This window comes from Prinia subflava, chromosome 18 (genome assembly GCF_021018805.1).
Source record: "Prinia subflava isolate CZ2003 ecotype Zambia chromosome 18, Cam_Psub_1.2, whole genome shotgun sequence".
Taxonomy (NCBI): Eukaryota; Metazoa; Chordata; class Aves; order Passeriformes; family Cisticolidae; genus Prinia; species Prinia subflava.
This window is the reverse complement of record NC_086264.1, coordinates 4171202-4198589: the sequence shown is the minus strand read 5'-3', so window position 1 is coordinate 4198589 and position 27388 is coordinate 4171202. Positions and strand designations below refer to the sequence as shown.

At 39.5% G+C, this 27388-nt stretch overlaps 1 long non-coding RNA gene across 1 annotated transcript; it reads right to left on the bottom strand.

Moving 5' to 3' along the window:
* Nucleotides 1-402: 402 nt before the first annotated feature.
* LOC134559896 (uncharacterized) lies at nt 403-27388 on the bottom strand. Its single transcript, XR_010082617.1, has 5 exons — nt 27249-27388; nt 26491-26699; nt 17851-18000; nt 3992-4118; nt 403-2586 (listed from the first exon to the last, which is right to left on the bottom strand). It is a non-coding gene; the product is annotated as an uncharacterized LOC134559896 (long non-coding RNA).

Sequence of the window (27388 nt, the reverse complement as noted above, 5' to 3'; positions counted from 1 at the left end):
CCTCTGCACAGTAATGCAAGGGATTCCTACAGAGATGGGTATGAGAACACTACAAACCTGTCACTTAATTACAATGAGATTTCATGATTCCAGTAAAAGTTAAATGGCTCAGATGTCTCACAAAAACTATGCTGGTTTTTTTGGTTCTTTACAGCAGTGTTTTTGTATTTCTTCTCACTCAGAGCTTGGACACAGAATAGTCCATCTACACTTGTAAACATGATAGTTAATAGAAAAATGAAAAAAAAATCCTTCTTAGATAATATAGAATTAAGAATAATAAGAACAATTTTCATTCTACTTCTTTTTCCTTTGCATTTTGTTCTAATTAATCTGCGATTATTCCAGTCCCACTGGAAGCCATTAACAGTGATAAAAACAGGCACTTTCCAAAAGCTTTAAACAGATTTTTATTTGAAGAGGTCAACAATTTTATCATTATTATAACCAGGTAATAAAGACAGAAGAACATGCCATTCAAGACATTAAAGTACTTCACCTTCTTGCTCTGCCCCATTCCTCTTCTCTCATCTTCTGAGGAACATTGGCCGAAAGATTTAATGCTGCATTAACAGCAGAGATGGAGAAAAAGTACTCCAAACCATGGTAGGACTCAAGCCAAATTTCTTACAGCTGCTACAGTGTGTATAACTTAGAGAATGTAATGAAAAACAAAAGCCTCTGATCTTCATTTAGGGACAATTATTCTGACTGAGCACTCAGGTAACTGAGCTGGACTCCTCTTTTTAATGAATGACAATATGCTAAATATGACCTAATTGGATCAGCCCACATGGAAATCACACATTAACATGTATCTTATAGTTCTTTCATGCCAAATAGGCAGGTCTCAAATTGACTTCTCTGTTCATGTGCAATGGTCAGAATTAACCAAGTTGTTAAGTCTCTGCAGGATCAGAATCAAAATCGTCTCTGAAAGGTATTTTGAACAGAGGATGGAATTACTTGACAGTATTTCCTTTGCTGATAGAAGGTGGTAGGATGGATGGTCTAGTACACAAAAATGTGTTCCCAATGGGAACAGCAACTTTTGAGTAACATCAAGTTAACACAGCACAATTCTCCCAGTCAGTGCCCTAGCTCAACATGAAGCTACTCTTTATTCTACTGCAAAAATATTAAACATCTATTTTTGAACAGAACACCTAGTTCATATGTGAAACATTTTCATCTGCTAGCATATACTGATGAGTGTTGAGTTAATAGTCTGTTAATTCTTGGGTCGTATTCGCCATAGAGTTGCTCAAATTGAACTGGAAATTCACTTATTTGTTAACTCCTGACTACATACAATCTTATCAAAGTCATGTTACTTACTGATCTATTTCACCCAGCTTATCAAAAACAGGTGGAAAGGTCTTGGATTATAGCCTTTTCTGACCCAGAGATGTGGGCAACTGAGAGGCATTTTAAAAACATTTATTCCATTTTCAGTCTCATGTGAAGGGTGAGACAATACAGATGTTACAATTCACACCATCACACAATCAGAAGCCAACTATTTCCTAATTACAATACATTATAAGCGTTTTTTGACCTATCAGCTTTTGCCACACAATGCTGCTAGTGCCTTAAAGCCAATCATCTAAAATTACCCCTCATGGGTCCTACTACAATGCATCTTTCATAGTTCTGTTTCTCCATAATATCTAGTCTTATTTGCAAGGCCATCAATTGAAACTTGTTTCCAGTGCCATTTCTCTCTCAACAATATCTGTCCTATTCCATGGAATTTCTAAGTGTTATGGTTCAACACAGTTTGGCTTTTAGTTGAAAAAGCATATGGACTATTGCCTAGTCAAGACCTTAGATTTCCTTCAAAAAAGACAAGGACCTATCAAGGGCCAGTTCTTGACTCTTGGCATGTGGTTTGACCACTGAGAAAACAGAATGCGACTTTTGGTAATACCCATATAAAACTGAAGTTTTGTTCGAGCCCTCCCTCTCTTTTCTCCCAGTGAGCTACCAGGTAATATCGTGGTGTTATAAATGCCAATCCACTTTGCAAATTAAATATAATTTGGTTTATTAAAAAAATAGAATTACAGAATTTTGGTAAAACCAACAAGCAGAGTTACCGTGATGATAACCCGGGATCGTCAAAGGGTGAACTGGAAAGCAGCCTCTATCGCACTGCAATCCCCCACAGTTCATGAATTGGCCCCATCTAGGGTCCAGGTTTTATATGGTTTATTTCGCCCCTGGAATAGAATTTCCCCACAGTTCTTTGTTTTCTTGGAGTGGTTATTCAAATGCATCACTGTCGTTGGTCTGCTGAATGTGGTCTCCTCTGGGAGGGAGAAGTGTTAATTTCTCTCCTCCAGTGGGTGAATGGAAAATGAAATTCTGAATGGGCAGGCGTTCCCCTCCTATGATAAGCGTGATGGTCAGGCGCTCACAGCTCCGCTGCTTCCGGGAGGAGGACTGATGGCTTATCTTGATGTGTCCTCCTTTTTGATGCCAATGGCAAAGTCTCCAATTCCTGGCACTGCATTGTCCTCCTCTGAATGGTGGTTTCTGGGTGTTGCCTGCCTTGGAATTTGTCAGTTCCGTGTCTGACCTGAACTAGTATTACATTTTACAGAACATATTTACAGTTTGCATGCATCAAAACATGAATTAACATACTATATTTACTACATTCCATAAAACACAAATTAACATACTATATTTAAATTAACATACTATATTTACTACAGTGGGCAACAGTGGGGCCCAGCTTCTGCCCACGCCCCCTTGGGCAGCCAGGCCGGGCCCAGCTGGGTCTCCGGTAGCCGCTGCTGCGGGGAGCAGCCCGGCCAGCTGAGCCCCTTTTCTCCCCAGCTGCCGCCAGGGGAGACACGAGGCTCTGGCTCGGCAGGGCTGGCCGCCTGCTGGAAGCCGTGGCAGAGGGGCCAGGCCAGCTGGAAGCAGCTGGCAGCGAGGAGGGGGAGCTGAGCTATCTTGGATCAGATTGAGGGGTGGAAAAGAAGGCATCCACCAGCCTCCTCTACCGGCAGGGCTTTGGCCCAGGGAGACCCCATGACCACCGCAGGCCTGGGCAAGTTTTAACTCTTTCCTGCCAGCAGATGGAACTCCCAGAGCACTGGCCCTTCCTGAAGTGAGAACAAAGTGATTGAACTATAAAGAGACATAGCATGAAACTGAAGTCGGTGAAGAGTGAGTGAAAAGACTCAACAATTTGGAACAAAGGAGAAGAAGTGCCCTAATTTGGCTGGACGTCTCTAGTAAACTATGGATAACAGACTACTTTTCCTGTAACATATGAATGCTGTTCATATGTTGGGGGGATGTAAAGCTCTAGTTAAAAGTGATATGAAGCTCTTTGCTCCTAAGGAAAAGGAGATTTTTAGGTTTTGAAATGAAGATGATTTTGGAAATAGAAGAGGCATCCTTAAACAGCACCCCTAATAAGCAGATATGGCCCATATGCAGTGTTGGGCAAACTACTACTGGGAGGAACTTCACAAAGGCAGGTTCCTGGGTGGCTGTCTTTGTGAGAGATGAGACCCACAAGACAACTTTTATGTTGTCAGTGGAGAAATTCCACAAAAGTTTCTAAAAGAGACTCCTTTCCTAAAAGAACTGATGAATGATTATTTTTGAATTGTGAAACTGACTGAAAATTACAAGTTTTGTCTCTTCATGTTGTATGTGACAATGTAAACTATTGGGGGAGAGGGGAGTGCTTTGAAAGCTTTCATTTTAATTATTTTTTTCTTTCCCTCTTTCTTTTGGTGTGTGTTAATAAATCTATCTATTTTTATCTTTAAGTTGAGCCTGTTTTGCCTTTTCTCCTAATCTTATTTTCACAATAAGAAAATATTTAAACCCCTACACTAAATTTAACAAACGAAATTCAATGAACATGAAACCTCTATATAGTTTGGTGTTTCTGCCCGGTTATGAATTTAAATCCATTACACTAAGTCATCATTTTTTATCTCAAAGTTTGCATACAAATACATACTATGTGAGCCTTCTGTCAGGCTTTGAGAATTTTCTACAAATTCATTTCCCACAGAAAGGCTCTGAAATGCAAACACCACAGCCAGAGGTCTTCCAATGTAAAGAGGCCAATTTTCCTGCTGAGAAAGCTGAAAAAGACAATAAAGTGCATCACTGAATCTCTATTTACCCAGGGAAAGGTACATCTGTAAGTCTTAAGAAGTAAATACAAATTGGAATCTCTCTTTTATAGCCCTGAAATGTGCAAGAGACATTAGAACTATGCTGACAATTTGGTATTGTGGTTTGCTGACAGAAAATGGCAGAATAGCTCCAAAGCAACTTTAAATAATTTCCACTGTTTCTCCCACTTGCATTTCACTCGACTTCAAGTTTTCTTTCCCCATTCCCAAGTCTTTCACCTTTTTGTTTTAGCACTTAAAAAAAATCTTTAATATGCAGATTTCCCTCTCTTTCCCCCTTCTTTTGCAATCCAGAAATTGTTTCCCTCCCACTTCCCTGTGGGGGAAGTCAATTTTCACAGCTGGCTATATGGTTATAGAGGAGAAACATGAAAACATACGGAAAAAATACATTTAATAATTTAAAAAGCAATTTTTTTAATTTTAAGAAATACAGAACTATTTAACTCTGAAAATCAATTTCTTTCATAGGGATCCCACTTCTGAGAGAAATTTTGCTCCAAAATACCAATCAGTAATAATTAAATATGGCACCACTTGGTTACTTGCAACATCAAGGATTTCCCAAGCCCTCCTGGGGTAAGTTGCCTTAAAAGCAACTTAAGGCCTCTGAAGAAGGACTTCAGAGTTTACAGAGCTTTTATGCAGCCACCCAGTGAGGACATTCAGGGAAGCACAACAGAAAAACTTTCCAGCTGCACACCTCCTTAAGATTATGTGGCCAGTAAAAGCCAAAGTCAGGAATGCACAGTCCCTTTCTGCCCTGACAGCATTACACATCATGGTTCTTTGTAGGGATTAAGATACAAGGTCTTCATTCACTCTTCAAAACTAGATAAAAGCACACCTTAACTGGCCATGACAAGAAAGAGACTTAACTGCTTGCAGAGAATTAAAAGGGGATTTTTAGACTTCCCAGAAAAGGATCAGTTGCCAAAAAAGCATTCTTCTGTTTGCCCATCACCCGGAAAGGTGGTCACACCTCTAAGATATCAAACTGCAGAGTCTGTGGGGCTTTTTCAGTATTCTTTCATGTACGAGATTATTCATGTATCGTTTTCAGGTGTTATTTTTGTATAGATTAGCTTGTGTTTTTCATCTGGATTATCAATGAGACGGCAGTAACAGTGGGACCTCAACCTTTTTTTTCCCTTCCTTTTTATATTTTTTATTACTTAGCACAGATTTTACGATAGAATATATTATCTTATTAACCTTATTGGGCTTAATGACAATCCCTAGTGGTGCACACTTCAGCCAGGGTGCAGCTGTTAATATGGCTGTGATCAAATTCCCCTAAAGTCAGCTAGAGAGCCCACTTATTCAAAGCAAAATAATCATTAGGGTAAATATCCTGGAATCTGTAAAACTCATGGCTTCTAAAATTCATCTCCTTTACTCCATGAAAGAAGGCTGTGAGGATTATGCATCTAGGAAGTTGCAGAGAGCACTCTACTACAGGTAGTTAAACAGACCAAACTCTTACCTCCTGCAGTTCACAAAAGCTATGGGTTTTGCCTGCAGCATCTGCTGGGGAACTGGGGAGCAGATCCTGGTGACACTTCATGCAGCAGGATATAATTTAGTAACAGCCTTTAGGACTAAAATGACATGTTGCACCTTTGAAACACCAGGGTTTGCAGGTATAGCCTGACTACTTCCATCTGGGCACACACAGTGGCAGAGGAATTGAGTCCACAGATCGCTCTGTTGTGTGACCCAAGCTCACAACTGCCCCTAGGATACAGACAGGGAACAAGTGTAGACACTGTCCTGAGACAAACTGAAACCAGCTCAAACAGTTGGACAAAAGTACAGGTGTAGTACACTCTCTTTCAAGCTTTCCCACATTTCCTATTCTTGAGCATCCATTGAAGTCTTAAGGATGAAGGACACAGTTTAAGAGTGAACAACTATGTTTTGTGTCTTGTAAGTGAGATGCATAGTAGCAAATGGGAGAGCTGCTTGTTTGTAGGCAGATAAATTTTTATTTTATCTGTGATAATTACATCTCATCAAACCACACCTGATTTGACAATTTCCTTAAAATGTACAGATTTCTGAAATAGGTATCAGGAAGAGCTGAAGGAGCCCATTACTGTTTCTGTTTCATTCTTCCTGCAATGTTCTGGATGCAAAGCCACTTCCCTGCATTTCAGCACGCTCTCTTACAAGGCAAAGATTTGACTTTCTCAAAATATTTTTCACCTCTGAAGCTGACAGGAATGAAGGAATGAAGTCTGGTGAAAGGCTGCAGATAAAGTGAGTGTGGCCAACAGCCACAAGGACACAACCTGTGCCCTGAGCAAGTGCAGTATGCCAGGACAGCAAGCTGAGCATACAGAAAAATGTGGTGCAAACTGGCAAAATACAATTGCAAAATAAAATAAACAGGCTTTACCAGTGTTGTCTGCTAGAGAGGGCAGGGCCTCCCTTGGAATGGAAAATTCAAACTCCCTCCCTCCAAATTATTATGATTTTGAATATTAAGTGGGCTCTCAGGCAAAGATATGGGTATAGGAATAACAGTTCTTTACTAGCATGTATAACAAGGCAAACAAACAACAACCACTACAGCATTAAAAACAGAACAGAACCAGGAACCTCGAGGGGCTTTGCTTCACAAAGCCCAGGGTGGTCTGATCTCGGTGCCCCTGCAGGACTTTGAGAGCACCAAGCTGGAACAGTGGAAAATCCCAGGCTGGTGGATGAGATATATCAGAAGCTCCCGTCAGTGTTAGCAGGAACCAGGGATGTCCCGGCAGGGCAGGGGCAGTGCCGGGGTACCGCACAGTAGAAAGCCTCAATGCAGTGCCGAGGAAGCGGCGGCACGACAGGGCCAGCCCAGCTCCAGCAGGGCAGGGGGCAGCGAGCTCAGAATTCCTTGGCACATGAGCAGATGATGGTAGATTTCCTAGGACAGGACTTGATGGTGACAGTGAACTCTTCCCACAGCAAGCAACAGCCTGGCCATCCTCTCTCTGATGCTGAGAGTAAGAGAGATAGTGTAGCTGTCCCCACCCCACCCCCCCAAACCTCATGGTATCTTTTCCCCTCCAAGATAAAACTCCCAGAGACCAAAAAGAGGTGTAGCCTGGTGCCACACCCTCCTTTGGCCACTTCTTTGTTTTCCTCAAGCACCCCTAGGTATTCAGTAGTTAGTTTCCTGAAAGCTTATGGGAAAAAAATCTGTAAGAAAAAGAACAAATCTAACCCCCAACAACCAGGAAGCAGAAAAGCAGAAAGCTTAGCATGTCCTTACACAATTAAAGCTACATTTGCCAGTGAACATGCTTTCAACTAATAAAGATCTCCACTGACCACATTTTACATGAAATTAGAGAATAATCAGTTTTTTAATGATAGGAATGAATACATGAAGTGCTTTGCAGGAGCTCATACAATCTACTTTAACACTCTTGGCTTACTGAACACTTTGAAACAGAAACTGAGCATTTCAGCAGAAGTTAACCCAGCTCAAGAGTCCTTTAAATTGGCTTTTATTCATCACCCATAGATTATCTACTGTCATGACTACTCCTCCTTTTCTGCACTATTATTATTCATGATTTGGCAGCAGCCAAGAAATTCCTCTGGGTTTCAGTGATGCAGTTCCTCATTTGGACTGTTTCATTTACTTTAAAAGAACAAAGAAATATGTCAAAGCACATTTACTCTTTTGAGACCACTTTTCGATGTCTGTTGCCAGTTGTTAAGATTTTTGGAATGGAACGCTAAAGACTGAACTTCCAAAAATATTTTAAGTCAGAGCAGCACACGGGAGACAAGGTGAAAAGAGCATCAAAGCTTTTGCATTTGTGTCACTGCACATTTCACCTGGATGTCCCTAATTTTCCCAGACTGTCTTGGCAGATCTCAGATATGACGTGGGTTGTACATCATGGGTTGTAAGAATGTGGTTCAGGTTAAGCATACTCTGTTTGGCCGCATCATTATTTTAGTGTGTACTTTTCCTTCGGCTATGCCTGGACTGGTATCCATTTACACTGCTCTCCAGTCTCCCATCCCAGTGCCTGTGTGGCTAACAAATTAAAAGACACCCAAGAATGTAATGTACCTTTTTACTGTATATTTTTATGGCATTATTTCCTTACTATATCAGTATTCAAGAAGAATGTCAAGAGCCATTTGAATTCAACTAGTTGCATCTCTCTGGAGACTATACAGTTGTAAAGGGAATACAAAACATACCTCTGTCATTCTGTAAGCTGAGCTTCTTGTCCCACTGACAAGCCACTTATAATGCTAATTCTGTGACATATTATAAGCTTTTGCGTAAGAATGAAAGGAGTTAGGTGCTACAGATGATTAACCATGAGACAAGTAGAAAAAATAAATTTTCACCCCTTTAGTATTTATCAAATTTAAGACTTATTTGCTGTCCGTCAAACTGATATTTAAAACCAGATGACACTTGAATTTTAAATGGCATCACTCTGAGAATTTGCCTGTTACAATAAAGAGTAGATGAGTTAATTTGATATTTTTCTTTCTGCAGAGCACAAAACAAATAGTATTTTGTGTCATGTCCTCGGGCTTAGTTGTATAAATAATGATTTTTACCTTGAAGATGAACAGATGGTAGTTTTTTCCTTAACACTTGAAGAAACCCAAGGAAAAGCTCTCATACTGTCAGTTCTGTTTTCTCCTGGGAATTCACAGTGAACGTGTCTTTCACAAACCACTTGGGCTGCAAAAAAGACTTGAACTCCAGCTCACAGTCTAAGGAGCAGAAAGGATTTTGACACTCTAAGATAACTGGAATGGAGCTGTCCAGGCTCTCTCCAGTGCCCACAGGAAGATGTGAAATAATGGCCAAGAGCAGGTAAGACAAGTCTCTATCTTGCATGAATTAAGAAACCAAAAAAGCTGATATTGATGATGGCAGGACCAAAAAGAAACTCAAGTACTTAAGTATAAATCATCACTCCAGCAGCAGCCTAGCACCCTCCCTGATTCTAGGCCTGCCAGCCAGTCTAAAGATTTCTCCACAGAGCAGAAAAAAAATTATTGAGCACATAAATCATCATCTGCCCCCAAAGTACACCCCATAAAATCTATTTATTGCAAATGGAGTTCTGTGAAGGCAGATCCTATAACACCATGTTTTCAAAAGGTATTTACCAAAAGACTGTGGCCAAAGTCCAGGAGTGCATTTCAAGACCACATGCACAGGCATCTGACAGGCACTGCATTCCCCATGCCAAACAATCCATCCAGAGTCAGCACCTGCTCCAAAGAGCAAGAACTTTCCACTCTAGTAACCTCCTCCCTCATATCCCTCCATCTGTCCACCCTTCTCCTATTTTGTATTGCTAAAGGCAAGGAAATACTCCACTCTTTACTGTAACTTCTCTAGCTTCATGATTTCCCACAGTTTCCTATCATCAGGTTTACTCAAGATCAACCACCATTTTCTGACAGAACAGAACGAAGAAAGAGCTTGAGGCTCTAGCAAAACATACTTGTCCTGTCTCAAAACCTTGCTCAGCACAGGTTTCTGCTTTTATTTATTATTCACTTTACTCTAAGAGTTTCAAACAACTAATTTTCAGTACTCTGGTACATGACATCTTTTGTGCAACTTTTGCTGTAAATCAAGAGGTTTTGTTTCTTTACCAATTTTAGACTCTCGTTACACCTCTTTAGTTTTTGTCTTTCTAGGCAAATTAATAGATCCTCTTCACTAGAGTTTGTCAATGTTTTTGTTTTCCTTCTTTTGTGTCTTTTATAACACCTAACTCTTCAAGTGGTATCCCTTGACTTGATTCCAGACTGTAGCTTCCTTCACATTGCATTTGCAATGCTTTGATCATTCTTTGCCCTCGACATTTTGTTCCTCCACTGAAAAAAATATATTAACACCAGAAACTTTCCGCTCTAGGTAAAGGGGCAACTTTCTCCTTGGAGACACTGCCTGTCATGCTCAGTTTTACATTTTGCCCTGTTATTGGCATTGACAAAGAATGTTGGCTACTTGTGGAAACTTGGGACATAATTCTCACCGTAATATATTTACTGGAGTAAACTCAACCCCGCAAACAAATTGATGCATACAAGGGAAACATTATAAAAGCTACCAGCAGGGCACAGGTTTATTTTATGCAGATGTACAGTTTTCATATTTATGGGACTCAACAGCCCTCAAGTTTCCAGTTATAACTGAATTTCTTAGAGATCGTGGGCATGATGTGCTGTGGAATGAGATTTGAGCTATCCCAAACTGGGCCTCAGATTTGGGCCTGCTAGGCCTCAGATTTTGGCCCGTGTAGAAGTAGATAAGTTTTGTGGTGCAGTTAGAAATTAGGTTAAGGTGTGTGCATAGACTGTATAGGACAATTAGAGTGAAGACACGGTAACTTCCTTAAACTGAGATAGTTTACATACTTGTTCACACTGAATGCCAATAAGAATGCACCTGCAACTGTAAATTATCCTGCACTGTATAAAACCAGCCATTTCGGGAATAAAGAGGAGAACTTATGTTGCAACCATATTGGTCATATTGTACGTTGCTCTGTTCCAGCTTCCATATAGGGACCCTGGTTTCATCCAGTAACTTCTCTTTTTTGCTTGACCAGTTTTGTTCATTACTTATAGGTCCCTGCAGAATTCTGGGCTGTTATTACAAACATATACATTACAGAAGGAACATGGCCTGACACATAGCTGTTTAATAATGTTTTCACCAGCTGCTTTTACTGACATTTTTCATTTCTCTTAAGCCCAGCTTTTAATGCCTCAGTCTTCATTTGATACCATGAAACAAAAGGAGTGGAATATTACACAAAATGTGTTCATGGCTGAATATCAAAAGAATCACACAATGCACTTGAAGCATGAAGTCTCTGTAGGCAATTTCTGTTCCTGTTTGCATATGTAATCTAAACTGGAAACACTTTCCTCTTTTCCTACATCAGATCAACCCCATAAAAAACCAAATAACATTCTCAAAGAATTGAAAATAATACCGAGTCATAAGTCTAACATTCAAAAATGAGCATGCCTGTTTACATCAAGAATTTGGTGAAATTTTACAAGAACTGCACTTGTGAAACTACCTACCTCAAGGCAATGTTCAAAAATCACCCATCTAAAAGAACATGAGCCAAAACAAAGTGTTCCTTTAGCACTGAGGAGTGATTGTAAAGTTTTAAACTTTAATTATTTAGCTAATAAAGTTGGCAAAAAGAGAAAGCAGTTCTCCACCTTAGTGGAGATGTCAGTAAAGGGAGGGTCTGATGGCTAATTAAGGCCCACTAGGACCTGAGGCAAGTTTCTTCTGGCTCAAGGGCACAGCTCTGGCTCTTACCAAAAAAGCACATTCTACGTTGGGCTACATTTACAAAAGAGGTGTCTGTACCCAAAATCAAATTGTTCGTTATGATCCAACCATAAAAAAACCCAAAACAAACAAACAAAAACCAAACAAAAAACCCCCACATACACACACAAAAAAAAGCATCCTGCTAATTTTCTCAACTCACAGGTCAATACTAGTGGTGTCTCTACATCCCTGTCAGCCACGCTTTCCCAGCAGCAAAGAGGTTGAAAGAAGATCCAGTACATTTTTTCCTAGATATTTTTCTACTTTGGTGGGATGTAACTCTTCAACATGAGATGCTTCATGATATGAAGGGGAGAAAGAGAGTGAAGCTTCACAGCCTGTGGTCAAAGGAGGTGAAAAGAAAGTTTTCCTATGGCTGCAATCCTGCTGCAATTACACTTCTGTTCATTTCAGTGGATTTCTATCAATGACCATTCTTACTACACCTCTCTTTTCCTTAGCTCACAGCTTAGCTCTGTTGCATGGGGTTGGCTTTGTCCCAGCTACGCTCTACCTCCAGCATCTGTGATGGATGAAGGATTCAAACACACAACCCCACTTCCTGCATTTGGGATACACTACAATATTCTGGGCAAATAAAATTTCTTTTTTGGATTCCCACAAATATCAGCAGGCACCATGAAATCTGAGCTGCTTTTGCTCAGATCTGGTACCCATGATGCGGAAGTGTCCTGAACAGCTTTACAGACTGAAAATGCCAGTGCCAGCATGCCTCAAAAGAATCTCAGAAGTTGATTGTTGATACAATAAATCTGAAGATATGTCCAACAACAGCACAGAACAACAACAACAACAAAAAAGTTATGAAGGGCAGGGAAGAAACTGGAAGAAAAAATCCAGATGTTAAAAAGTTTGGAGTTAGTGTTCTGTATTAGAAATATTGCCTCATTGTTTTGCCAAGACCTCTGCATTCATAGGTCATGCAGGATGCTCCAGAGAGTCTGTCAGCTAAAACAATTTCTAAATGCCCTGACACCTCCAAGCCAGCAAGTAACCCTGATGACTACAGATATTCCTTTTAACATCTGGTGGATGATGATGATACTGTCCATACAAATACCTACTGGACTTTGTAAGTCACATACAGCAGCACCTCATTGCTTTGGGGCCCAGCACCAGTGTGTAATCAGAAATAAATGCAGCTGGTAAAATACCCATCATTCAACAATCCAACTAGATTGTCACAAAGAGATGATTAAAACAAGGCCCAGTTTCCTGCTTTGATGGTCACTTGCTCAGGAAAGGAGCAATTCTGAGCCTCTTCAGCTTTTGTTAATATAGTTAGATCACAGATTTTATCTGTGTATAATGGAGCTGATGTAGTTTCTAGGAGTATTCAGTGATGTTATTTGAGGTCACTTTGCTCATTTGTCAGAAGGAGCAGTATTTTTGTTATGAAATTTGAATTTGCCATGACATCTATGTAAGACTGTCAACTGCCAGGTTCCATATCTGTGCTGAAACAATTCTGCTCCTACAGTCAGGTCCATGTCTTATTAAAATTAAACGGGTATTTTGAGCATGTTTTGAGCCACCTCTGATTATTTCAAGCTTTGGTTTGTATCACTGTTATGAACAAATTTCCTGGTCGGGAGGGGCTGTGCCATCCCTGTCCTAGCCCCCATAGCGAGACAGCTCCATCCCCCCAGAGAAAAATGCTGAGCACCCATTAGCATATTAAAAGATTTCTGAGCACTCAGAATGCAACCCCTCCCCCCCTCAATTTGTGCTGTCACCCAGCCTTTTAGAAAAATGGGGGTTTTTCCTTTTTGCAGAGAAACCCATAGCTGGGGTGATGCTGCTGTCCCCAGAAAGCTGCTGACCCCCTCCCAGCTAGGCTAGAGGTACCACCCCCACACCCCAGCAAGTTTGAAGACAAAGGAAAGCTGCCCGGTGGCATTCTACTACCTCATTAAAATGTGAAAAGGAGTGGCTCCTGCCTAGATTGCCCGGTCATTGTTCGCTGTAACTACCTTTTCAGCAGGGATACCCTCTGCCCGACCAGGACAAATGCATATGCATTTGTATATGCAAATAAAACCGACCCTGTGAATCCTGGGAAGGTTTTTTAGAGAAACTGCACCCCAAGATGAGAAGCTAGATGCAAAAGAAGAGAATTAGATGGTGCCCTGGCCAAGGAAGGAGTGGACGCACCCCCTGGCTTGGTTTGAAGATTCACCATAACCTATGAGGAGTCTGAATGGAATGGGAGCCAGCCAGCTGAAGTGACTGAGACAGATAATGGGAAACTCTTGAAGTTTTACCCTGAGCATAAAAGAGCTGATGTCTGCTATGCTGGACACCGGAGACAGACCCCTCACCGCTCTGCCCTCTGATGGTTGACCAGAGAGAGCTTCTAGCTGTTCTTATGGGGACAAGGACTCGGCACCTACTGCAGGCAGCTGAGTGAAGAGCTGCAACAGCACCTGCTCCTTTGGATGGCTGCAGCAGCGAGGAAAACTCTGATTGGACTCTGCAATCTTGCTGATGACTTCAATAATGAGCTGATCACTTTAATAAAGAGCTGAATATTAATAAAGGCATATGCCCTGTTCCTTTCAATACCAGACACAAACACCCCCTTAACCTAAAAATAATCAAGAAATATCTAATAATTACTTTTTTAAAACCTGCAGTTTACAGTGACATTTAACCAATTTTCCAGAGCTGCAATTTGACAAGTATGTAATTACATCTGACCAGTGATAATCACAGACACAAATAAAACAAGGCACATTGAGGCTGACCTTTCTTAATTGAACTTCACAATTAATTAGCCATTGTGTGTATATTATTTACAATCAAGAAACAATTTATAATAATCTTCCATTATTACATCGTATTTTTCTAAATGAAAATGGTATAATGAGTTGCTTAGTTTCTTAGTTGTTTAGTCTAAAGGGACTGCTCACTTCTCATCACCTTCACTCCTGCCAGGAAGAACAATCCATAGGCCAGGTGGGAAACCTGGGAGATTTGTGATGGCTTTAGCCCCCTGTACTTCAGACCATGGCTCCCATCTCTTGTGATGAGAATGACGACACTAAGCTTTCCTCTTTAGCTCAAGTAGAAACAATGGATGTGGTTTACGCCTGAAAACAGCTAAATATATACAAATACATAGCTAAATATATGAAGTGTTACTTACAAATACATGAGAACAGTTATTAAGGCAGCCTATGATGGAACACTTATTTATCTCCAAGAAGAGCTTCCAGTTCTAATGAAGAAGTATAACCTGCCTCCCAAATTTGTTTTCTCCACAGACCTTTGTCTTTCATCCCCAGCTTTATTTCAGCAATTAATGAAGTCATTATAAATCTTTCTATCAATTTCAGTAGCCTCCAGTAAAAGACTCCAGACCTGACTCTGGGAGCTGCTTTCAGTTCTCTTGGCTAAAAGGAACTTATTAGCTGGGCAGCATTACATATTAATTTATACCACCAGGTCTGACAGTCTGCCTGGGAGGCAGAAATGTAATTTAATACTTGAAGGTATATTATGTTCATTAAGTGATATGTGTACATTACCTGACTGTAGATGTTAACAGAAATTAATTTTCATATAACACAATGCAGTGTAAACTAATGAGAAATAAAGGAATGCTGGTAACCACACAGTAACAAAATATTCTCACTTCCACATGGCCCCTGAGAATTGTTACCTCATTCCCTGCTTGATAGAAGTCTACCAATAGTGGGTTTTGTTGTCTGAGGTGACTCACCTGGAACTAGTTAATGCTTCCAAGTGAAGCCAAGGAATGTTAACATTTTAAAGAGCTCAGCGATACAATAAATCCTTACACTGAATTTACAGTATTGGTATCATTGGTATTTAACTTTAGTATCTGTGATGTTTTTCCATATTAGGCATGAAAAGTGACTGAGAGGTTACAATTGTACTCTAGAACATGCCTATACTGCAACTAAAACCTCTTTTTCTTCCTCTAATCCCAAAGCTAAAATGACTGTCTTCTGTATTGATCCACCAATACTTCCGTATAAACATGTGTATTTAAACTCATATTTTGTAATATGCAAATTGGCTCACCACATTAAAAAAAAAAAACTACTGAAATGACACAAAAGTAAACGGAAGAATAGAAGATTCATATAAAACAGATTGCCATTCCTATCGGATATCAAACACCTGACTTTCATGGCATGTTTATTCCTTCTTTAGTGTATGGTCCTTAGGACAGATGATTTCTAATGGCAGCAAGTTCTGTAAAAAATTGCATGCCATAAATTTAGGCAAAAAGCAATGGAAAAAATGCCTGGGCCTAAAATCTATTGAAACACCAAGGAATATTTAGATTCAAGATGCTTTGGATTAGTACATGAGAGCAAACCACCTTTTGCAAATAAGCATTTTAGAAAAATAATGTCATGAAAAAGAAACTAGGAATATCCTGTGACTCATTTCCTTCCTTATATTATTCGCCTGCCAAATTATGTATCTATATAGACATATATATATATACATTCAGAACCTTTTCTGCAAGAGGGACTTCACACTGAGATATCACAGCTCTCTTAGTATCCTTCCCTGTATTGCTATTGCCTCCAATGACCTATTTCTGTCCATTTTTAAGAGACTAATTAATCCAATTGCACCTCTTGCTAACACCAGATCTTTAGAAATGCATTATAGTGACTCTGAAATTCCTGATTCCTCTCATCTTTGACTGAGATCTAAGGTTTCCAATGGCAAGTCCACGTTCTCATATCAGCAAAAGAGACTGCTCCTTGGATGTACTTAGGCTTTGTGGATGAAAAGCAAATATCTGGCAGTGCCATGGAAACTGCACTCTACCTAACAAATGAATTTTTGAAATTGGATTTTTCTACAATGTCAGCGGGAACTAATATTTAACAGCCTTGTGCTCCACTGGCCCTGGAGAAGAAAATTTCCATGTTCTAGCAATAAGCACAACTAATATATACTCCGTAATTATAATTTCCATAATACACCACGTAATACACCTTAGTGTAGGCTTAAAAGCATGTGCTACAGAAAGCATTTAACTTCCACCTGCATTTATGTATCTATCATCCACATGAGTGAATGCATGGAACAGAAGAGCACCAATGAAAAACTACTAAACAACTCTCCAACCACCTACATGTATAATTATTTACTTTACAGTTACTTAATGAAAACTTAAGCACAGCCATTCTTACATAGGCCTTCAAATCCCTGCATGTGGGATCGGAAGATTCTCTGACCCTCATAGGCAATTTTATCAAGCAGTGAGAATTTTCAGAACTTCTTCTCCTCAGAATAAAACTACAAAATCAAACCAAATAACAGAAGCAAAAGTCAGTAAAACACTAAGACTAGAGTCTAAATATTACAGAATTATTTCCATTTTTCCCTAGCTGTTTTGTTTGGGGTTTTTTTATTATTATTTGAAAAGATATCACCTGGTGTAAAGTCAAATTTACTCTTTTCAGCCTGGAGCAGAACAAGACATTACCTACTCAACAAAAACTAAGAAGCCTCTCCAATGTCAGGGTTTATCTGCTGGTTATCATGGAGGGCTGTGATGCTGACAGAATGCGAATGCAGGTCCTGCCCCTTTGACCACACTGCCTTTCCAAACATTTTCCTAAATGGAAACAAAAACAGATGTGACATCAGAAATCTGAGAGTGGCATTCTGAGCCTCCTGCTGGTGACCCAACAGTTGGGAATTGTCTCGGAGGTTTAAAGCCTCATGTCCTTCCCAGGGTGGCAGTCACAGATATAACAAACCTGTCCAGTTAAATTACATTAGCCAACTACTGTTTACAAATGTGAGCATCACATAGGGCCTGCCCATTGTTTGGCACAGATAAGCACAATGAGCCCTGGCATCTGAAGCTGCTGACGGATTGCCAGCCCCTGGTGCAGATGGTGGCAGCTCGAGAGCGCTAATTACCGATGACATTAATGATGAGGTAACTTGTCTCTCTTCAGCTAATAAACAGATGGAATATATTTCCTATTAATTTTTTCCCAGATAACAAATTGTTTCTTAGATAACAAATTGTAGCTTTAATGATGGAGGGCAACAAAACCAAATTATCTGTTCTTTGGAAAAATTTGTTTTCCGCTAATTGCTCTAAACAATCAGTAAGAGAATTACAACTGGCATCCCCCACTGAGAACAGAAGCAGAGGAGTCAAAGTCAATTAGCTTCCTGCAGTACAATGCACTCAGACGGAAAGAGTCATTAAAACAAGGTATAAAAGTCAAACAATAAAGTGTGCAGCTTCAGGAACAAAGCTAGCTTGGACAGAAAGTCTTAAAGAGTGCTTTTACATACCTGTGAATTGTTCATGTATCACTGCAGTTTTCCAGTTTTCTTTTAAATGTTTCCAAGAAAGATAAAAGACAAGGTAAGAGGGCATCCTTGGATCTTGGGAGCCCAGGAAGGCTGTAAGTCTTCAGAAGTCATGACTGAGAAACATCTCATCTACAGAAAAAAAGGAGCAGATAATCTGTTTTCTTAGTATGAAAAAGATAAATGTGGAAAAGCCAAGAATTCCAGGGGGCTGCCAAAATATTCTACAGTTGGCAGTGTTAGGTTTACAGGAGGACTCAGTGATGTCTGGGGCCTTTTCCAACCTCAATGATTCTGTGACCATCCATATCAGAAAAAAATCCAAGCACATAAGACCGACCTATTCTGCTGGAATGAGTTTCCCCTGCTGTTTTACTTAATTTTCCTCAAAAGCATGGAGTTTAAGATGTGCTTTGATTCTTTAGACATTATTCATGTATTATTTGGTAGTTCTAGTGCACTCAATTAGAAAGTAACATTTTAACACACTTTATGCTGAACATAACTCACTCTGTGTGTTGAAAGACTTAAGCCCCCAATATTTTACATTAATTCCTTGTACCCTACAGTGAAAAAACTTGTATTTTACCCTTGAAAACTGAAATAACAGAGCTCTACATGAGCCCCTGACTGATTTAACTTCTCTCCTGGGCTGTGTTTTTCACTATTAGTAACGCGTGGCTCTGCCACAAGCTACTTGAATGACAGCACTTGCCTCCCCCACACCTTTCCATCAGGACACTTTCCTGCACCATTTCCCTACAGCCATGTCTCTAATTTTATAAAAATTGCTGGCCACCCAAGATCTTAATTAACTGAGCCATGTTTTCAGCAATTATGTAATGCTGCATTTGAAAACACATTATCTCCCCACTTTCTACTTTATGCTGTGGCTCACAAAGGAGTCCACTCACTTTTTCATGCAACTACAATTGCAAAGGCATCCAAAACTTCTTTTAAGGCCACCTACCACTCCTTTTCCAGGAGTTATCAGAAACAACACAGCCAGCCTGTTGAGAAGTGAATAACAATTAATGGCTGTTCAGGGCAGGGAAAGGTTCACACACATCCTCACAGCTCTCTTTATTCAGAGCTCATAAGAATCAACAGCATACAAACCCTACAGCCACTCATTCAGCACCATGTTGTGACTCCCTCTGTTTCTTTCTATTTGCCTCAAGCAAAGTCAAGTTCTAGTGACCTTTTTTGGCCACTATATATAAAACTGGTGTTTGTGACTTCAGTAGAAAGCATTACATATCTTGTAGAAGCAGATAGTACAGTCTGTTGACCATCAAATTCCTATTACTGGGCTTATGGTGGTTCGTCTACACAACGATGACTAACTAAGTTTTGTTGAAAGGGAAAACAATAGTTTTGTTTTGTTGCAAAACACTACTAATTCAGAGACTATTCTGTTGCAAAGCAGAAAAAGGAATGAAAAGAAATTACTATATTTAACAGTTCTCAGCTCTTCTCCTTGGCCAGAATTCTTGTGGAATGAAGGCAACGGGCCTGTATGCATAACAACAGTAAGTTAAGCCACCTGTATAACATGGTCTGTTTTCCTCTGCAAAAGAGAGCATGTGGTGCTTGGAACAAAAACTTGATACAGGAGGAAACATCTCCCATACAGACTCTTGTTTACAAAGCCACTGACAAAATTTTAAATATTGCTCCAAATGCCTTGCTTACTTTTCCAGCAGAAATGTTTTTTTTTTCCTGTGCTAACAAAAGACAGATTTCCATGGGATGCCAGATGAGTGCTAACATTTGCTCTTTGCAACATATCCCTCTACAGATGAGACCAAATTCTGCTTTCCATCTAATTTTGGCAACTACTGTATAAGTAATTAGTTGCACTGTGTCATTCTAAATCACAAGTTTTGCTTATAATTTCTAGCATTTATCTCATGTTAGACAGCTTTTCTTCCTTAACACTGGAATCTTCATACTTTATTTACAGATACACAGGATGAGTATCCAACAAAACTGACGTCAGTTCTCACTATTCAACTTTTGTTCTGCCTTCACACACATGAAAGTGTTTACACAAATGAAAGGAAATCTTTCCTCACACCTTTTGCTCATCTGGGTCACCTGAAATGTACTGTGCAAAATGAAATTTCTACAAAGAGAACTTCAGTTCATTCTTTACCTGCACTCTGCTTCACCCTTCACTATGCACACAATGTGATAATTGCTTTTGCCTGACTTGTTCAACTAGCCATTTTCATGATGTTACAGCCAGGGCACTAATATATTTATGCCCTTTGTAATCGGCCAGCACTGCTTGTAATTAGGTGCAAAGTTAATCTAATAACTGCCAGCCAGTAACTGTGAAGTCTTATCTAGCGCATGAACTGTCAAGGTGTCAAAATGGTGTGCTAAAAAATAAGTTGCTAACAGAGAAACAATCCTGCCACAAGCCACAGAAAAGCACAGTGACAGTGAGTGAGCTGAGGAAAGAAAAAGCTAAGTCAAAACTTACTATTTCCAACAATGGGACATGACCCACCTGCAAACTGATAAGTTGTATCTTGCTTAATGGAACAATACATTGAAGTATTCTTTTATCTACCAGCTACTGTCTTCTCCTGTAGACAACCCTTCCCTTCAAGAGCTACGCATATGGCATAGAACTTTTTAAAGTCTGAAAATAATAGTAAAAGAACAGATTCTATTTTTTAGTAATGCATAAAAAGGGTTATAAGCCAGAGGATCGCATTTCATGTTCACAGATGTAGTTTTGTTTCTTTCTTTTATTGCACAAAATACAGCTATTTTTCTACTGAACCTAAGAAAATGTTCCATATTCTTCTTCTTCCTTTAATTTTGATTTGTTCAAATGTTCCCTACACATCCCTCACCATTTGGTATGAGTTGCAAAATGTTCTTTTCCTCACATTAAGCATTCAGGGCTTAATATGAAGCCACAGAAGAAAGGTGTAGCTAATCACCAGGGCAGAAATAAAACCCCAGCATGCAAATGACACAGATTACTACCAGAGGATAATGCAGGACGAGCTGTACATCAGGTTAGAAGTTCCAGGGAACACAACTGGTGAGTTGCACATGTACTACAGCAGCACAAGGTACCTGCAGAGTTCAATAATTTGATTATTAACACACACACAGATGGATGAAGCTCACAAAATCTCCTATAAGATAGGAAGGAGGACAGCATGAGCAGTGTTCTGAAGCTTTTTTAGCAAATAAATTGATGGAATTTGTATATATAGAGGATAGCTCACAAACATCCAGAGATCATTTAAGTTCAAGGGCAACATTTCTGCCTCCAAAGCAGTCTCCAGTTAAGCTCTCTTTATAAAACACTTGACAAAAATCCATGTCAGAGAAGTCGGTCTTGGTGGTTTGTTATTATGAAGTGGTGTCTGATCAGGGAAATCATGCTCTGGACTGACACAAACTTAATAATGCTTGTTGTGTGGTGCCCAATGACAAAGGTAAATACTAATAGCTCTGAAATCCTAATGAATGCCAAAGTACTCTTCCAAGCTTTGATTAGTGCTTGTGTTGTGCAATTATGCTTTTCTATATTATTGTGAATTACCATCATATTATTATTCTTGTATTTTCTATTCCTCTGAAATGCTCAAAATTTCCTGCAGCTAAAAATGGATTTCATTTGCATTATCACAAGCTTTGATTGTTTAATAAAAAATAATTCCATTCAGACTCTCATGTTAAATTGTCCATTTAAAATTTTCCTGTTATCTAGATTGTATTGAAGTGTCCTTTCTTTCATTTATCATTTGCCTCTATTATCACAGTCACTACCCTCATTTCATGCCACATTTCAGAGAGAAAGAAGAAATGAAAGACATTTTTACTCATATCCTCATCTTTTGCCTAAAAGCCCTTTCCTCTGCACGTTCTTCTTTTTCCCTAGAAGTCCTTATTAGGAAAGCTTAAAATGAAAAGGAAACAAACCAACAGGAAAAAAAAAAAAGGCAAAAAAAAAGGCAAAAAAAAAAGCTTACGTTTCAGGAAAATGTGGTAGCTGTGCTAAAACCCCAACTTTTTTGGTTTTTGATTGCAGTAGGGTCTGCAGAAGGATACCTTAGACCTTGCATGTCAAAATGAGTACAGTACCAGAACCAGCAAAATCAATTCAAAAGCCATCCATGCAAAAACTGGGGGAAATGTGGGTTTATATGAGTATGAAGAACCTTCAGAGGTGTTGAGTTGAATAATTTTTAAAAACCACCAGACAGACATGATCTTCAAAATTTAAAAGTATGAAAGTGTCCCATGATATACAGAAGTCATCTGATATTTGAAATAATCCTTCCCACATCTATCACTGCTGATGAAGTGTGTGTACGTTTAAATAGGTTGACAAAAGGAGACAGAAACCGCATCTATACTTCAACATTTAAGGGAAGTCACTTGACTTTTTCTTGGTTTACATTGAAAGTTTTCATTTCTCTTGCAACAAAAATAGAAAAATCTTTTGACCTTTGCACAGGTTTTGCTTTTGTTAGTTTCAAGAACTGATATTTTAGTTTCAGTCTCTCACCATCATTTTGCTGCCTGCAAATTGAAAGAATTCATTGCAATATTTCTACTAAGAGTGAATCAGTTATTTTTCAAGTAGATTATGAGATATTTTCTGATATATTGAGAAATGATGGACTAGAAGATAGTCTAGATAACTAAATTTATATTACATGTTTCACTACATACACACAAAATACTATTTTCTTCATTTTGTCTCCCTTATTTCTTTCCAGTCTTTTCCAACTGTTTCCATTTTCACCTCATATATGCATCTTGATTTTCCTCTCACATACACACAATTCTCCTATGCGAAGTGTTAATAGAACACGTGTGGTCATGATTTCATACTTGCAATATTCAAACAGCTTCCAAGTTAGTCAGAGGAAGTTTGACCATGTCCATATGTACACTAGGGAGATGAAAGTCTGGATCAGATGAAGGAAAACAACCTTTTTCAAAACCCCAAAAATCTTATGAGGTTATTTATGCCTTAATGATTTTTTTTAAAGATTTTCACCATGGATAAAAACAAATGGAAATACTTAATGTCTAACTTTATCATCATGTAGGGGAAATTAAGCCCACATGGAGCATCTGCAGATGGCATTATTCAAGGCAGTGCTACACCAGGAGGATTTCGTAAGGACCGCTAAAGAATGTTGAGAGTCAAAGCAGGGATGTGCACTCATGTAACCATGCCTTCTTTTTCTCTGTTTGTCAGCATCACCAGCCTGTTCCCATTGCTTCCTACCTGGATCACCACCCCAGTGGGCTGTATAAATGTCCTGATGGTGATACACAATCATCTCTGATCCTGCCATAAATCTCAGTCCTGTGTCCAACAACAGGCATGGCTTTGACACTGATCATAAGTGACATGGTATCTTGTACACTTGAAGTCACACTGAATTAAGCAGGACTGTTATTTTTAGGTACCCAAAACAAGGGTCCATAAACCAACAAGATAGAACAAAACAAGGATCAGGGATGGGTCACTGCCCTTGCCAGTGATCCAACCTTCTGCAACTGGAACCACTACAAATGGAAATTATTAGAGAAGCTCCCACCCATACTCCATGGAAACTTCTACTCTGCCACCCACATGGTCACTGTCCAGTCTTACCCCCCTATGGTCAGCACAGATTCTGCCCATTTCAAAACTTTTCTTTCATGTTACAGATCAGCTTCAAGTGCCTAGGACAGGAGCTAATCCTACACACATGGGCCTCTGGTGAGATGGCAACTGTCCCTGACCAAGGAATTAACACCCCTTTTAAAGTTACCCTCTTTATTCTGGACTTCCAACAAACAAATCAAATCCAGCATTTAGCAACTGCATATTTCACATCACCAAAAGCCCTTTCAGATCTTGAAGCTGTATACACTGTCTGCTGGAATGATCCTGGGCACTCTGTGACAATTGAACTATAAGCAGTGACACCCTCTTTCCCACCCCATTGCACTGAGTTACTTCCACTGGCTACGGAGAGGACTCCACATGGCTTCATGCCGCCAGCAACGTGCTGGACAACAGCAGGAACATATTATTAAACATCTCTTTTATCTTCACTTACAGTAGCCACAGATTTAACCAGCCTGCAAATATTTTCTGTTAGAGTATTGCAGCCACCAGGTTCCAAGCCTTGGAGACCAAAGGGGTTTTAGGTGGTTATAACTCTCCAGTAATTTTTATCCAGCCCAACCCATTTTATCCACCTTGAAAAACCTTGCAAAAATTCCCAGTGACAAAGGCACAGCACAGAGATGAAATGCACATAGTCATCTGGGCTGCTCTGTTCCCTTCTAGACCTCTAAGATATCCCAGGTTTAGCTGTTCGCCTTTCACTACATTTTAGGTTTTGTTTGAGGTAGTCAGAAATATTCCCTGTGACTGGAGAGACTGCTGCCAGTGAGCTGGGTGGTCCTCTACAGTTTGAAGGTTTCCGGACTCTCAGGAAGTGATTGCACTAATCCATCTCTGAACTCAGTAGCCTGAGAAGCCATACTGCTTCACCATTACTGCAGTGTGGAGGGGTTTCCTCTCTGGATGAACTGGACTGTCATTGAGGCTGGATCCTGCCTATAAATAAGTATTTGTCTGGTTTTTAAAATTGTCATTGTATTCCTTTTGCAATGCTTTACCTGTATGCAGGAAGTACTTTACTTCCTTCCCTCTGGATGGAAGAGGACGGAAGAGCAGCCTGAACACAGATATGAAGAAATTACGCAAAGTGCTGCATCCAAATCCCTTCAAATACGGAAATGGTCTGATGGGTTCATATCCATTGGCACATGGTTATTCTATTTATAAATTCTTTTAAATCTACCTGGCTATGGCTACAGCAGTGACTCTGAACTGCTTTGCGGATAACTCACAGGGATTTGTGAGAGGGAATTCTAGTCCAGGATCCTCTGCTTAGTTCATAAACAGTCTTGGATTAATCACTTTCCTCCCCTGGTTACTATTTTTGATTGCAAAGCACACAGTTACTTAAGTGCAGGAAGCTGTACAAAAGAAGTAATTGTTATTAAGGGATACCTTTCTTTTCAAACTCCATTGAACTGCAGGAGGGTTTAAAAACTGTGCTGCTGTAATCAGTCAAAACCACAACTTGTTTGCACTAGGATGGTTCTACCTGTCACCAACTAGGCCACACTATGAAACTGTGGCCAAATGGCATTATTTTTTTTTTCCAGGCAGCTACATACAGGCCTGGAGGTATGGATGAATTGTCACCATGTTTGGCCAGAAATATATGCTTTGTAGTTAGATACAACTCTCTAAGTCCTTACTTGAACAACCAGGGACTATAAAGAGTAATGCACACAGCTTCAATTCGCTGAAGTCAAGAGGAAGCTCCTGACTGCTTATTTGAATAACCCTTCTAGAGGGAGTCAGGCACACAGCACACACAATCATGGCTGAATCTGTACTACATTCAGGTTGGTAGGGGATAAAACTTTCCAGACAACCCAAGTTATGCTGGAGATGGTGGCCCCAGCTGCCTGCTGACAGAGTCACACACCTTGTTAGTCAGCCCCCAAGCTGCAGTGTCAATCACAGGGCCTGATAAACTAGGCCAGTCACTTTATTGCATTTAAAGTGGACAACTGAAGAGTGTCATCCGTCCCAGATAAAAACTGGATTGTAGACACAATCCATAAATCCCTTTGTCCTATCCTGAAGGCAATATGCAGTAACATTTTGGAGTATCTGAAGTGATCTTTGCCACAGAGATGACAGATGAGATCCTGTTGGGCAAACACCACTGGCCACGTGGCTACAACACTGAAGGAATACTGTCCCAGGATGTGTGAGCAGGACTGAAGATGCTGCAAGCTTGAAGGTGTTTGTCTTCTTGTCCTGCATCACATTAACCCAGCCCAAATACTGCAAAGCAGAAGTTTGCAGCCTTACACACAACCCAAGGTTACACAAAAAAATAATCACAGACAGTTAACCAAGGCAGGACTCTGATTGTCTCCCTCTGAGAAATACCTGCAAGCAGATGAGTGATAAAAACATTTGCAGTCCTCTACAAAATTAATAATGATCTTCTCATGTAGAAAAATCCTAGGCAGTTATTTGATCTCACCTTCAAATAGTTTTACAGTTTAGGAAAAAAAGCCTTTTGCCCTAATTTAGCTAGCGAACAGAACAAATACGAAACTTGCTCTGCACTACTGCATCCAAACGTGCATTTCAGTTGGGATCTTCACACATAACACATAGTGAGCTGGAATGTGTCAGCTCAGGAATTTGGTCCATCAGTTTGATTTTTTTAAAATTCATACTTCCCTCTGTTTCCTGCAGCAACTGGTCTCCTGTGTAAAATATGCAGATATCACATAAGTCAGATTTAGGACCAGCTTATTCCTGGATTGTGACATCCCATCTCTTGGCTTTCTAAGCTTAGCTTCTATTAATCATTTAAAGATGAAACCAAGTATCTTGAAATTCAAAACCAGATCTTTCTAACACATACTTAACAGCATTTTTACAGTACTTCAATATGACATTTTAACACCAATGGCAAAGACAGCAAGTGCCTTTCAGGGCCAGGAGAAGTTACTTTGACTCTGGCACCACCTACTGACCTGGGAATAAAAGCGGCAGACTATGACAGTAAGATAGGCCACATCAACCAAGGAAATACACTCCGATTTCTTCTTGCAGTGTGAATATTTCTTCTTTTTCATCAGCAAGACAGATTTAACTTACATCCTCGAAAAATATTTTCTTAGCTTCTTATGACTGTTGACATTCATCAGAGTGCAATGATATAATGCAATAGGATCTTTCCAGTCTGTAAGATAACCAATACAAATAAATAAAAAGCTGCTTGCACTGACTTTGCAAGCAGTTCTTCACCACACAGACACTGAGAAGGAACGAGCTGTTTACTGTAACTGCCAGGAATCTACTTAGCTGTGCAAACGACATTAAAATATGAATGCAAAAATAAAACCTCACACAAAGGTTTAGTTTAGAAAACAGTTTTCTTATTCTTGCCTTCCTTAATACTTAATTTTCCCTTTCTAGACAGAAAATATTCTCCATGCATTAACAAGGAAACCATAAATGATATGGGAATGTATTTTTTGATTAATATTTAGGCCAAAAATATTTCTTTGTAAGAACAAATGACAACTTTTTATTGGATTTTAAGGTTACTGAAAAGCACCAAAGCTGAGTTTCATAAATTTTTGCCACTATTGAAAATCAACTATTCAAACAGAGAACATTTGTACTAAATATATATTTTTTTAAAATACTGAAAATTACTCCTAAATGTTGTATAATTTTCAGAGTTACATGTAAAATATTTTGTCTTTGTCTGTATGAATGTACTGACCTCACTTAACAGGGAAACAGAATTTAAACTTCAATCAAAATGCATAAGGACAAGTGGGGTTTACAGCCAATTCCAAAGATGAAGTCAAAGGCTGGTAAGTAAAAACTGCTGCAGAAGAGTAAGAATTGATCACCTGTAGT